The following is a 15,000-nucleotide window of genomic DNA, read 5'->3' on the forward strand; positions in this document are numbered from 1 at the left end:
CCTGAAAATCGTCCCCTCTCACCTGCCAGAAGGAGCCTGTTCCAGGGGACATGCCTCCTGCTTGCAGGGCCTGACGGGGGCTCCATGGTGCCTGTTGTCTGCTGTGTCCCTCTCTCTGTGAGGAGAACTTCTGGTCCAAAAATGCTGAGAAGCACTGCAATCTGCTGTGCGAGCTCTGCTGTCCTTCCCCCTGTGTTCTGGGCCTGCTCCGGGGGCAGGAGCACTTCGCTGGGTCACGTGGCCCGGGGCGGGGTCTCTGCCCAGGTCCCGCCCTCTGCCTCCCCTCTCCTCCTTCCCCATCCCCTCTCCTCCTTCCCCTTCTGTCTGTATTTCTATTCCCTGAACTCTGCCGAGTCCTCTGCCTTCTAGAGCAGTGATTCTCCATCTACACACACACACGCACACACACCTATACACACACACATGCACACACACACACACCTATACACACACACACACACACCCCTACACACCCCTACATACCTACACACACATACCTAAACACACACACCCCTACACACATACCTACGCACACACCTACACACAGACACCTCCATATACACACCTATACACACACACAACCTTGCCTGGAAAAGCACAACCTTGGGGTGTCCGGGCCCAGGGTCCCCACTGCTCTGGATCAGATGCACACTCAGCCTCCCCGACAGCCCTCTGTCATCCCCTTCAGAGGAGGAGACTGGGGTTGGGGGTGAGGGGTGCATAAGGAACGCTTGTCACAGGGACGTCATCCCCACGGTGCGTAGGAATCACCTGTGGAGCTTCATGAAGACTGCGAACCCCCAGGTGTCACCTTAGAAATGCTGTTTCAGCAGCCTCCCAGGTCACACGCTGGCCCAGCCTGACTGAGACCCCAGAACACCGGTTAGGCTGCCCCACCCACCCCAGTGTTGGCCTCTGCTGTTTTGGTCTGGGGTCTCTCAGCACCACACACAGACCCAGGGGTTTCCAAATTTTGCTGGTAATTGTTCCTGTGAGACCGAAACCCAGCTGGATGCCCAGGGTCTTCCTGTTGTTCTCAAATATCTGAGAAGATTGTGTTTACTCCCAGGAAGGACACACTGACTCTGGAGGAAAGGGGTCACGTGAGTGATGATGGTAGGGGACCTGACCTCCACCTTAGCCAGTCTGGCGTCTGTTTTCAGGGACAGAGACCCAGAACCAGGTGTCAGGAGGAGCTGCAGTTCTCAGGTGAGAAGGGAAAGGCTTCCTGTGTGTCCTGGGAAGAGAGGAACCTGGTGCTGAGAGTGGGCAGACTGTGGGCTCCCTGGTCCTCAGGTCAAGTTCCGGGAGACTCTCCCTCTCCGTGTCTGTTGGCTGAGCCTTGGTTCAGAACTATGCAGGTCCTCCTTGCCATTATAGGGCCTCCTCTGTCACCCTGGCTGATTTTTCTGTGGTCACTGTGATCTTTCCCAGGGGTGGTTCCAGGCAGGGAGGGGAGCTGGCATGGGTGCCTATAGGCCCCCAGAAAGCTGGGTAGCATAGTGTGGCATATAGGAGTGACCCTGAGAGTCTGTTGAGGAGGGGTCCCCTGGGGTCTAACGCCTGATGATCTGAGGTGGAGCTGAGGGAATAATAACAGATATAAGTGCCCAGTAATTGTAATGTGCTTGAACTATCCCCAAATCATCTCCACCACTTCGCATTTGTCTTCCATGAAACCGGTCCCTGGTGCCAAAAAGGTTGGAGACCGCTGTTTAGAGGGAGGGATGGAAATCAGGCTCCTTCCCCACCTCCTTAGGCAAAGTTCACCTGTTAATTTCCTGTGTGTTGTCTGGGTGGCCCAATGTTGCCCCCTGGAGGTCATGAGCAGACCTGGGGACAATGTAATGGGCTGCACAAGGGTGCAAAGGCCAAAGGGTGTGAGCTGGCTCTGCGCCCTGGGCAGAGGTGGGCAGTGACCTCCAGACTGAGGGGCAATCATCCAGGGTCCAGGTCACTGTGGGTCCCCAGACTTCCCGACTCCATCCCAATGCAGGTTGAGCCCAGGGAGAGGATGGGGGTTATCCAGTAGCAGGAGAACCATGCATCCAGGTGGATGTGTGCTTAGGAGGAGCTCTCAGTCCTTGAGGCTTCAAAGGAAGGGCCGGTAGGGGGGTCTCTGGGGCTATGGGGAGAGGATGGCGGCCTGGACCCAGAAGGCCCTGTTCTTTCCCCTCTCACGGCACTGTGGCTGCCCTCAAGTCGTCTGTGTCCCCATCAGTGGCCTCCCCACGGTGCCAGGACCTGGGGCAGCTCCACCTGGAGACTCTGTCACACAGGCTTCCCTGTCAGGGGATGGGAGACCCCCATGGGACCCCAGCCCCTCTGAGATGGAGCAACTGCAGAAGCTGGGCTCCCCTCTTCCACCCTGCTCCGGAAGTTCCCCAACTTTCCCCAAATGCCTGGGGAGGCTGAGATGTCTCCAGGAACCAGACCCAGGTGTCCCCATGGATCAGGGACCTTGGGATAAGGAGCTGTGCCCTGATTCCCATGAGTTTACACTGGGGCTCCCCCCTCCCCAGGGTGAATCCCTTGGAATGGAGGATCGGGAGTCTGAGCCAGGTCAGGTCTCCGTGAGAAGGGGAAGGACTCGGACTGCTGGCTCTGACCCTCCAGGGAGACTACAAGATTCTCCCGAGTAGAGACGGGAGCGGGTGTGACTATCTGGGAATGAGCAGAGGTCTGACTTCTCACAGTTAAGAGGCCCCTGTTCTCCCTGCTGACTCCAGGAGGAATAAAGTCCCATTCTGGAGCAGCTGTGGGCACTTACAGGTCTCCTCCCACTCTGATGCCAGGGCTCCTGTGTCCATAAGGAATATTCTCTGACCCCTCGGTGTCACACTGGGTGGGGGTGGGGAATCTGGCATCTGTTATGTAGATTCTCTTATCTATTTAAAGAATATTTATTGAGCATGTGTGACATGTCAGCCCTGGGTTGCATTCTGGACTCCAGAGAATAGGATAGACTTGGGTCTTGGGTGAAAACACTTGGGGAGGCAGACACTCAGAGAAAGTCCTGGAATTAATGAGCTAATTATCATGGAGGGAAGGACCATGAAGGGGAAGGTCTTGTGCATCCAGAGTCTGTAATGGGGTCTCAGCTGGACTGGGGTCGTGGAAGGCATCCCTGGGGAGCAGATGGCTAATAAATTTGGACACTCAGATGGACTTTAAGGTAGATTTGGGCAGATAGGGAAGGGGAGGCAGGGTGCCCCTGGCAACACAATGGTTGGCAGTTGCCTACAGGAGCAAGAACGGGAAGGAGGTTATCCTGGCTGAAGCTTTGAACTTGTAACTGAATTTGGAGGCTCGATGGATGAGCAGAGGTGTTACCTGTGTGTCTGTCCCCGGTGTAGATATGAGAAGGCCTGAGGTCTGGGTTGGTACGTGGGTGTTGCGGCCCACTTAGTGTCTGCTTTAACTGGTACCGCTCTGCCTAGAGGATTAGAATGGATCTGGGCGAAGTGGTTAGCATTGTGAGGCGGTCAGTTATGCCCACTGACCCCAGGAAGACAGGGGAGGGATGAAGGTGCCCCTACACACCTACGGCTCAGCTGTGTGGAGCTGCAGGTGTCTCTCCTGGTGACTCTTGAGAAACATGCCTCTGGGACAGGTGTCATAGCCATAGTGGGTGTCATCTTTCTGAGGCTGAATGAAGGGGGTCCTGGTGTCCAGAGACCCAGAGCCAAGGCCCTGGTGAATGGAGGTGCTGGATGGTGCTACGTGGGTTCACATGTTCACAGTGCAAAAGACGTATGGAGGGACAGATCCTCGTCTCCTCTTGACTGGAACCCTGTCTGTGTCCGGGAGAGAAAATGGGGCTGAGCCAGGGCAGAGAGGGCAAGCACAGCAGGGCACAGAGGACCTAGGTGACTGCTCAGTTGTGGGATGTGAGAGGAAATCTGTCCCCATGAAAGACAGGGGAGGCCCCTGGTACCCAGGTGACCATTATACTGGCTACTTGAGTGTTTTGAATGACCATTAGGGATGCTGGATGGATTAGACCTGAGCACCTGGGAAGTATACGGCTGGGTTTGAGCTGTCAGAGTCACCCCTGTCAATGGGACCTTAGTGGGGAAGAGGAAGTTGGGAGTGACTGTGGGAGCCCTAGTTCCTTTTCTTCCCTGGGGTTCACAGGCAGATGGATGGGGTTCTCAGGTGATGGCTTCTACCCTGGAGACTGGTCTTCAGGTCCCACTTGTCCTTCAGCAGGACCGTTGCTCTGCTGGAAGCATGGAGAGATGGCAAAGGCTCTAACACCAGGCTTGGGGCTCAGACAGGAGGAGCTCGGGAGGGTAGCCCAGGCGTTCTGCTCAGTCTTGCTCCCTGGGGGAGGGGGCATATCTGGGGTTTGGGGGACAATAGGCTGTGCTCAGGAGCCTTCCAGGCTTGGTAACCGCTGTCTCCTAGCTCAGGCATTGGGGGTCAGGACTTAATCATGAAACATTCCCTCTAAGTTGAAGACAAGACAGTTATCTGACTCTCAGAGGCAGGGAGATACTCTGCGAGGATAGTTAGTTCCCAGCCTCCTTGAGGACACCCTCCATGTGTAGGAATCATTCACCTGGAAGTTGTCATGGGTGTAGCTATAACTAATACACAGAGAGAAGAAAGTGCTCCCGATGGATAAACTAGAGCAAACTGGGTTATCCCTGAACACATTCTACTGTGTTCATTGTTCTCACAGAATAGAAATGAGCAGGATATCTAGGTGCCCCTTCTTGCTGAAGCCTGGGGCTGAGCACAGCAAGAGACACTGTCCATGGTGTTGATGAACACAGGCCACCTATTGACTTGGGAGTCATGGTCTTTGCGTCACATCTGCTTTCTTTTCATTCAGAAAAATCGAGCATTGCTAGAAAAGAAGAGGCTTCCCTGGTGGCTCAGACAGTAAAGAATCTGCTTGCAATGCAGAAGATGCGGGTTTAATGAACCTCTGAAGAAGGGAATGGTTACCCACTGCAGTATTCTTGCCTGGAGAATCCCACGGACAGACGTGCCTGGTGCATTACAGTCCATGGGGTCGCAAAGAGTTGGACATGACTGAACAACTTTCACTTCACAGAAAAGAACAGGTGGAGAGAGCTGCAGGGAGTGTGGACTGGCCTCTATCTCCATGGCTCAGGGCCAGTGATGGTACTGTGGACGACATGGCAGGACTTGACCCCGCATCAGGATGACAAAGTCCAAGATGCCCAGAGCAGATTGCAGTGTGGGAACATGATGACCACGGCCCTGAGAGGACTGGTAGGCAGAGCAAAGACTCCTGAGGGATGTGCACAGCCTCCTGCTAAAAACCCAAGAATGTGCCCCGTGATTAAGGAAACCTACAGATGAAATTCCGATCATGTGACTGGGAGATTATTTTGGGGTATATGGGAGATTATGGTGGGGGATGTATTTGGCTGAGCCCAATACATTCACAATGTTCCTTACAAATCAAAGAGGAAGGCAGGAGAGGCAGGGCCAGAGGAATTGGGATGATGGAAGCAGAGCATGGGGAGCTTCAAGATGCTCCACTGCTGGCTTTGACGATGGAGGAAGGGGCCACGAACCCAGGAAACTAGGCCACCTCTCACAGCTTGGAAAGGTGAGGAAATGAACTGTCTGTAGAATCCAGAAAGAACAGGGTCATATTGACACCTTGATTTGGGTAGATTTGTGCCACTGAATTTATGTTGATTTGTTACAGCACAATTAGGAACTACAAGAGGTGTCACCTTGTCTAATCCAAGATGGTGTGCTTGGGGGATAAAGAGTAATTTAGACTTAAATCATGATCGGAAGCTTTGCAGATGGTTTCTCTTACCTCTCATCTCATCTCAGCACAATTGATATTTGGCCACTGGCAGAGCATGCTTGCCAACTGTGGGCTCTGTGCCCTAGTGCACACACCTGCTGTATTTGTGTGAGTGTGGGCACCTGATCCGAGCGGACCTATATGAGAACAGCACCTATCCCAGGGACCTCGGGGAGAGACTGAGAACTGCTAACCCAGGTGTGTGGTGGGGGCTGCAGGTGAGATCCGGGTGGGAAGGGCCCTTGGGACACTTTGAGGAGGGGACAGGTGGGCCTTTTGACATGGCAGCCAGGTTGAGTTTTAGGTAGAGCCTGCAACTCCACCCTGAGGCTCGTGTGTGTGTGTGTGTGTGTGTGTGGTGAGAGACACAATTTGCATTGGAGAGCAAAATGGAAACCAGCGGGAAGTGGACAGAGGGCACAGGAAATTTCTGGGAGGACCTTGCTCAGAGCATGGCTTCTGGGTCCCTCTTACTTTGGTGACTCTGATTGCTCCTCTGTGTCTCCCCGGAGGGAACAATTTTCTCAGTGCTTAGGTCCTTAAAGACACAACAGAAACCCATGGAGAGAGTAGGCATTCTGGATCTTGGATCTGGGGACAGACAAATGTTCCTGTCCGATCACTGACTCAGTGGACATGATTTGGAGCAAACTCCAGGAGATATTGAGGGACAGGGAAGCCTGGTGTGCTGCAGTCCATGCAGTCCCAAGGAGTCGGACATGACTTAGCTACTGAATAACAAAAATTCATTTGAGGTAGCCAGAAGTTGGGGCTGGCAGGGCCTGGTGAGGAGGACCAGAGGGTTTAGGACGCCAAGAGGCTGCAAAGGGGCCTCACCCATAATATTTGTCTCACCCATGACTTGTTCTTCTTTCCTGACTCGTGTGCTAGAGGCTCTCAAAGGATCCCATATTCTGTGCTCCAGAGACTCAGTTACAAGCAATCAAACACTGAGAGGTGTCCATGACTCCAGAGCAGTGTGAGAACAGCCGATTGCCCACGTGGCTGGGCAGGGGTCTTGTGACCCTCCTTTCCTGTTAGTATGGTCCCCTCCCCCACCAGCCTCACATTCTTCCCTGTGCTTTCTCCCAGGGAATAGATGGGGATGTCAGGTAACTTAGAGTTAATACTTTCCCTGTGGGACCCAGGAGAGAATGGAGCAGAGATTCAGGTGAATTACTGGCTGGACAAGACCCAAGTGTAGTATATTTTGCAAAGCAAGGGGAAAGTGAAAGTCGCTCAGTCGTGTCCGACTCTTTGGGACCCCATGGACTGTATAGTCCATGGAATTCTCCAGGCTAGACTACTGGAGTGGGTAGCCTTTCTGTTCTCCAAGGGATCTTCCCAACCATGGGATCGAACCTTGGGACCACCCAAGATCTGAATAAAGAGCACTTTCCCCTTGTGGCTCAGCTAGTAAAGAATCCACCTGCAATCCAGTGCAAGGGGGAAGTGCTCTTTATTTACCAGCTGAGCCACAAGAGGGAAGTGCTCTTTATTTTCCAGCTGAGCCACAAGGGGGAAGTGCTCTTTATTCAGATCTTGGGTGGCCCACAATGGGTCACAGGCCCAGTCACTTGCCCCGATGGCCTTCCTCCCTCCAACTGTGGGAATGGGAGTCTGAGTTCTGGTCCATCTAGGGTTCAGGGCAGCCTATCAGGGTCTCCAGGAATCCAGGAGGGACCCGGACGCTGGACCCAGATTCCCAAATACCCTCAGGGCTCAGAGCTGGTTCTCTGCCTCAGGCTCTTCCTCTTGACCTCACTTGGGTCTTGGGTCTCAGATAAGCTCTTTCCCACAATCCGTAACCATATGTGTCTGGGGGAACTAAGGACCCACATCTGCTTTGTGGTTGAGCCCACAGTAAACATCTGTGTTGGGGCGTAGCAATTCCTGCAAAAGAAAACCGACGCCTTGGAGCTCATGTAACCTTCTCAAATGTTGTATCAGGGACTTCCCGGCCCCAGGTCCCCCAGGGTTGCTCTGTGGGGGGCCTGTTTGTATCAGAGGTTTTTGGTCCAGACCCATCTCCTCTTCTTCCCATTTTCCATCTTTCCTCTTATTTCTTGAACCTCCAAACACAGCCAGGTGTAAAGGGGGCATTTCCTCGGCCCCTTGGGCTTATGAGACCAGAACTTGGATCCCCACACTCACCTGGTAGATGGGAACTTGTGGCTTGGCATCAGGTAGGGAGGCCTGGGGCACGGGAGAGAGTGGGCATCAGCAGAGAGGGAAGGAGAGTCATTTCTTCCAAGCATCCATCTCCAAGCCTGAAGCCCCCACCCCAAATCCTATCTGAGATGTGTATCCCACCCCTGTTAGCCTGGCTCCCCTGACTGATAATCCAGGGCCCACCTGGTTCCTTCTGGACTCCAAGGTTCTCTTAAGGCCAAGTGAGGGGACCAGGGCAGCCTCAGGATAAGGTGGTGGGTGGTCATGTCCCTGAAACGCACCCAGGTCCTGGCATGGTGGGAATTGCCATGTCTTAACAACTCTTACTGAGCTTCCCTGTTGGCTCAGAGGTAAAGAATCTGCCTGCAGTGTGGGAGAACAGGTTCATTCCTGGGTCAGGAAGATCCCCTGGAGAAGGCAATGACAACCCACTCCAGTATTCTTGCCTGGAAAATTCCATAGACAGAAGAGCCTGGAGGGCTACAGTCCATGGGGTCACATGAGTCAGATATGACTGAGTGACTTTCAACTACCCTCGAGTGAAGGGGGTCTGCACAGTGCGTCAGGGTTGGACAGTCCTCCTTCCCTGAGCCTGTGAAGCTGGGACCCTGGGGAGAAGAGACAAGGAAGGGATGTACTTACCTGGGAGACAGAGCTGCCAGAGGGACCACCTCCTGGGAGGAGACAGGAGTTACCACTGAGCATGTGAGGAAGCTTAGCCCATTCTCCTAGGAGAGGTTGGATGTCCACCTTCTGGAGAACCATGGGAGAAAGATCCCCACCAAGGGAGAGAACCTCTGGCAATTTCAGGCCCCAGTGAGGGCGAGGGAGCCTCCCAGGATGATAACCCATAGGAAAAGCAGACTAGCCAATCAGGTCCCTTGTGCTGAAGCCCCAGAGAAAGGGCCAGAGACCCTGGGGGTGGCAGGCAGGAACAGACATGGCAGGGCCTGACCAGAACTAGCCTCCTCTCTCTCTTGTGTTTTTCTACTTCTAATGTGCTTGTCTGAGATTGACCCAGGTAGCTTTATAATCAGTGTTCATGTCTAAAGCACTGGAGTTGTTAGTGTGGAAGGATGGCTGTATCCATATTGGAGAGGTCTGAGAAGAACCTCGGAGAAGGCAATGGCAGCCCACTCCAGTACTTTTGCCTGGAAAATCCCATGGACCGAGGAGCCTGGTAGGCTGCAGTCCATGGGGTCGCTAAGAGTTGGACACAACTGAGCGACTTCACTTTCACTTTTCACTTTCATGCATTGGAGAAGGAAATGGCAACCCACTCCAGTATTCTTGCCTGGAGAATCCCAGGGACGGGGAAGCCTGGTGGGCTGCCGTCTATGGGGTCTCACAGAGTCGGACATGACTGAAGCGACTTAGCAGCAACAGTAGCAGAGAAGAACCTGCTTCTCAAGAAGAACATGTTCTTTCTTAATGTTAAATTATTTATCCCTGGTTGAAGAGAATCTGGAGCTGAAGTATAAGAACTGAAAGCAATAACTTACAAGAGTGATTCATCCGCACATTTGAGCAGGTAGAAGAAAGAATCAGTGAACATGAAGATAGAAAGAAAAATTATTCAGACTGGGCAGTAGAAAGGAAATAAATGAGGAATAGTGAAACCAGGGAAAGTATTATGCAGAACTCCATCAAGTGGACAAACATATGCAGTATGGCAGTTCCTGAAGGAGAAGAGAGAAAAAAGCAATGAAAAAAATATAAAAAATTAATGGCTTAAAACTTCCTGAACTAGATGAGAGATTACATATCAAGGGTGGTTCAGTTCAGTTCATTCACTCAGTCGTGTCCAACTCTTTGCGACTCCATGAATCACAGCATGCCAGGCCTCCCTGTCCATCACCAACTCCCGGAGTTCACCCAAACTCATGTGCATTGAGTCGGTGATGCCATCCAGCCATCTCATCCTCTGTCATCCCCTTCTCCTCCTGCCCCCAATCCCTCCCAGCATCAGGGTCTTTTCCAATGAGTCAACTCTTTGCATGAGGTGCCCAAAGTATTGGAGTTTCGGCCTCAGCATCAGACCTTCCAATGAACACCCAGGATTGGTCTCCTTTAGGATGGACTGGTTGGGTCTCCTTGCAGTCCAAGGGACTCGCAAGAGTCTTCTCCAACACCACAGTTCAAAAGCATCAATTCTTCAGCACTCAGCTTTCTTCACAGTCCAAGGGTGGTTAAGGAACTCCAAAAAAGGATCTTTCAAGATACAGGTGTTCTGACACAATATAGTCAAATCACTGAAAGACCGAGGGAAAGAGAGATGATTAAAGCAGCAAGAGAGAAGTGACTTATCATGTACAGTGGATCTTCAATAAGGTGAAAATCAAACTCCACATCAGAGAAAAGGGGCCAGAAGGTATTGGGACCACTGATTAAAGTCCTAAAAGGAAGACTGTCAACTGGGAAAGCAATGTACAGAAAAAATCTCCTTCAATGAAGCTCAAATTAGGACTTTCCCAGATAAACAATAGTCAAGGGAGTAAATTCCTTGGACACAAGCCATATATGAAATGTAAAAGGAATCCTTTTAGATGACGGAACAAACATTGGACAGTAACTCAAAGTCATTGGAATATATAAAGAACAATGGTCAAAGTGACACAATATCTTATTTAAGCCAGTATTATTGTCTTTTTTGTAATCACTTGTTTTTCATTTCAAAGGTATTTCATGTAACAATATTTATAAATCTATATAATGGATGTACATTGTATAATGATGTCTGAAACCTATGACAATAAGTGTATAGAATGGGGGGAATGGAGATGTATACTACACATTGTATTACACATTATAGAATCTAATTGGCATTTCAACTCAATAGATACATGTTTAAGATATTAATTGTCATCTTCAAGTTAGCCACTAAGGAAAGAACTGAAATATACTGGACAGGGAAAGAACAGAATCAAAATGACACTTAAGAAAGGAAATCACTTAACTACCAAAGAGGAAGAAATAGAGGAATTACTGAATAAAGCACGTAGGACATATACCAAGTAGCGAGATGGAAGAAGCTCTTTCCTATCAGGACGTATCTGACTCATAGCCTCAACCTTCAAATTAAAGGCAGAGGTTGACAGAATGGATTAAAATTATGACCCATCTCTATACTCTCTTCAAGGGACTCACATTAGATACAAAGACATAGAAGGTTGAAGTAAGGCTGGACAAAGATACTCTATGCAAATAGTAATAAAAAGAGAATTGTGGTTATATGAGTGTCTGCTATAATAATCTCTAAATCTAAAAAGCCCACAAGAGACAAAGTAGGACCTTGAATATCAAGAAAAGTTTCCATTCACCAAGGAAATCGAACAGTTATAAGCATCATGCACCCAACAACACAGCACCAGAATTATGAATCAAAATGGACAGCGTCGAGGGGAGAAATAGCTTGGTCATAACAGTGACACTACAACACCCCACTTTCAATAATGGACGCAGCAGTCAGAGAGAATTTCAGCGAGAACTAGAGACCTTGAGAGCACTGTAAACCAATGAGACCTAACCGACCAATAGACAGCACACAAGCATAGGAGTTTATGTTGCACAAAGTACAGTCCTCAAGGCCCCCATCTCTCACCACACACGACCACCACCCATCCTGTGAAGAAATGGTGTCAATTCCACTGTAGAGACGATGGTGCAACTAAGAAAGCCAAGTGGAGGGACCTGGAGTTGAATGTGACAGCAAGCCTGCAATCACAACAGTGCGAACTAACATACCGAACACTTGAAAGTGAAAAAGTGAAAGTTGCTCAGTCCTGTTGGACTCTTTGAGACCACATGGACTATACAATCCATGGAATTCTCCTGGCCTGAATGGTGGAGTGGGTAGCCTTTCCTTTCTCCGGGGGATCTTCCCAACTGAGGGACTGAACCCAGGTCTCCCGCACTGCAGGCAGATTCTTCACCAGCTGAGCCCCCAGGGAAGCCCTACTTCCTGAACACACATCTGCTGTGTGATTTCCACCTTCATTGGAAAGCCTATCACAAAACTTTATAAAAGTGCATGTAAACACCACGGTACAATAAAAAAAGGGAGATTTAGACTTTAATACCTCACTGGGGCTTCCCAGGTGGAACTAGTGGTAAAGAACTTGCCTGCCACTGCAGGAGACGTCAGAGACACAGATCCAATCCCTGGGTGGGGAAGATCCCCTGGAGGAGGACACGGCAACCCCTGCAGTGGAAGGTGGAGTCTTAACCACTGGACTGCCCAGGAAGTCCCAGGTACTGATTTTAGTGCTGCTTCCAGCGGTCTTGGCAACGAGGCTTCACAGCAGAGGGCCAGGAGAAATCAGGGGATGAGGAGGGCAGAGACAGCATACGTTCCAATTGCTTGAAGTGAAGGAAATGAGATGATAGGCTAATTGTTGGTGGAGTTAATAAAAGAAGCTTATCCAGATTAAAATGGGCTTCACTGGAGGCTTAGACGATAATGCAGGAGACATGGGTTCAGTCCCTGAGCTGGAAAGATCCCCTGGAGAAGGGAATGGCAACCCACTCCAGGAATCTTGCCTGGGAAATCCAGTGGACAGAAGCCTAGTGGGCTACAGTCTGTGGTGTTGCAAAGAGTCAGACAGGACTTAGCAACTAACACAGGACGTAATGATGGTTACTCACTCAGCCTACGGGGGTCACTTATTCTGGAGTTGCCCCCACTGGAGACCTCACACTGATAATTCCCAGTGTCCCCTCTGCTGACCCAGTCTAGGGTGAGGGTGCTGTTGTCGGGGGTGAGGGTCATCCCCTCTGTCATCTTCTCTGGCCTTTGGAAAGCTAGCATATAGAGACCCCAGTCTCATCTGTGAGGCAGGTCAGGACCACAGGACCCTCATGTTCTGTGACTGTGGTGTTGCTGGTTTGGAGGGAGGGCCATGCCACTGGGGCTGTGGAGAGACAGAGGAAATAAATGACTGAGAGTGAGTCAGGGCCTGGGCCATACTCCCTCCTCAGTCTTGGGGCCCAGTGATCTCTGTAAAGGCGACTCTAAGGAAGGCCCTGGGTCTTTGTTCAGGTGACAATGGGAAAGAGATGACTTCACATCTCCTCTGACTCTCAGATCACACCAGGGGGACCCTTGCCTGGTTGCTGGGACAACATTTTAGTATTGGACAGCTTGTGGGATCAGCCCCGGGAACCTCTTCTCAGCCCATGTATCCAGCAACCTCATCATCAGGTGAAAATCTTCTATGATGCTTCCACGTGGCCCTATCCAAAGGAATAAATGTTAGCCCCTCTCATTCAGAACATTGTTGTTCAGTTGCTCAGTTATGTCTGACTGTTTGTGACCCACAGGCTGCGGCACACCAGGCTTCCCTGTCCTTCACTATCTCCCAGAGTTTGTTCAAACTCTTGTCCATTGAGTCGGTGAAGCCATCCAACCATCTCATCCTCTGTTGCCCTCTTCTCCTCCTGCCCTCGATCTTTCCCAGCATCAGGGTCTTTTCCATGAGTCGGCTCTTTGCATCAGGTGGCCGAAGTACTGGAACTTCAGCTTCAGCGTCAGTCCTTCCAATGAATGTTCAGGGTTGATTTCCTTTAGGATTGATTCGTTTGATCTCTTGGCTGTCCAAGGGACCCTCAAAAGTCTTCTCTAGCACCACAGTGCAAAAGCATCAATTCTTTGGTATTCAGCCTTCTTTATGGTCAATTCTCACATACTTACCTGACTACTGGATAAACCATAACTTTGACTATATGGACCTTCACACATCTGTTTATTTTGGGGAGGCAGGCTTGCCAGCCCTCTCCATGTTTTGGGTAGAACAGCTTTATATTATTAAGGAACGTGTTCCCATTTGTGAAATAATTTAGTTGGGAATGAAGGTGATCCGGTTAGTTTTCATGATCTTAGGACCATGGGAGATTATAGTTGAATGGTTTCTTAATCTGAAGAAGTCTTTTAATCCTGGCCTGTGGAGTGAATATCATGGTGAAGGAAATCTCTAGACAGAAGTGGTTATTGTTTTAACAAAAGGCTGTAAAAACTAGTCCTTCTATAAACTAGGGGAACTGTCTATGGGACACAGCTTGGTTAATAATTATTTCCCGGATGTTTTAGAAGATGAGAGAAGCCTCTCTCTGTGTCTCTCTCCCTCTTTCTCTCTCCCCCTTCTCTATTTCTCACTCTCTTCTCTGTCTCTGGGCTTCCCTCATATCTCAGTTGGTAAAGAATCCGCCTGCAATGCAGGAGACCTGGGTTCGATCCCTGGGTTGGGAAGATCCCCTGGAGAAGGGAAAGGCTACCCACTCCAGTATCCTGGCCTGGAGAATTCCATGGACTATACAGTCCATGGGGTCACAAAGAGTTGACTGAGCGACTTTCACTTTCACTTCTCTGTCTCTGCCTCTTTCTCTCTCCCTCCCACCCCTCCAACCTTCTCTTGAAAGACAGAAAGAAGATAGGAAAAAAGGAAGAAAGAAAACCAGAGAGATCTCCACCTGAGGCTCAGTGAGAATGCTCCAGGGACCACTTATTAGAGACCCCGATTTTCTGACTGTGGTGCTATCCAGGCCTGTCAGGTAATGTTGGATCTGAGAGTACACGGAATGGTTGGGGATAAAGAGAACATGGGCATATTTCTGAGGCTTCGCATTGACAAGCCAAGAATCCTGTGTGGCAGGAGAGGTGAGGTTTTCCTCTGGATGGTAACAGGAGTCTGAGAAGGAAGTGGTGGGTGCGGCCAGGCCATCTGAAGCAAAGAGCATAAAGCCACATGGTGCAATCAGAGGGAAGGGAAATTCTTGGTCTGTATTAGGGCCCCAAGGTTCTTCTGAGCTGTTCACACACATGTCTGAAAATTTTCTCATCATTACCCTTCATACTCACTCATTTTGAGTCTGACATATTCATCTGTTTCTCCCATCTTATTCTGGTGATCCTTAGCCCCTCAAGAGAGAGCAGCCCCTTCCCTCTCCATCTTGATTTAAGGGGGGCCTGCCTGAACTTGCCTGAAACAGGAACTCACGGCCAGTCTCGGTGTCCGGGGGTGGGAGTCTGTGTG

General features: G+C 50.4%; 1 protein-coding gene across 1 annotated transcript in view; it reads right to left on the reverse strand.

Moving 5' to 3' along the window:
* The window catches only part of LOC100336941 (uncharacterized), a 50,042-nt gene that overhangs the window by 33,257 nt on the left and 1,785 nt on the right, over window positions 1–15,000 (reverse strand). The window lies entirely within an intron of this gene.

Source organism: Bos taurus, chromosome 18, assembly GCF_002263795.3.
Source record: "Bos taurus isolate L1 Dominette 01449 registration number 42190680 breed Hereford chromosome 18, ARS-UCD2.0, whole genome shotgun sequence".
NCBI classification, from domain to species: domain Eukaryota; kingdom Metazoa; phylum Chordata; class Mammalia; order Artiodactyla; family Bovidae; genus Bos; species Bos taurus.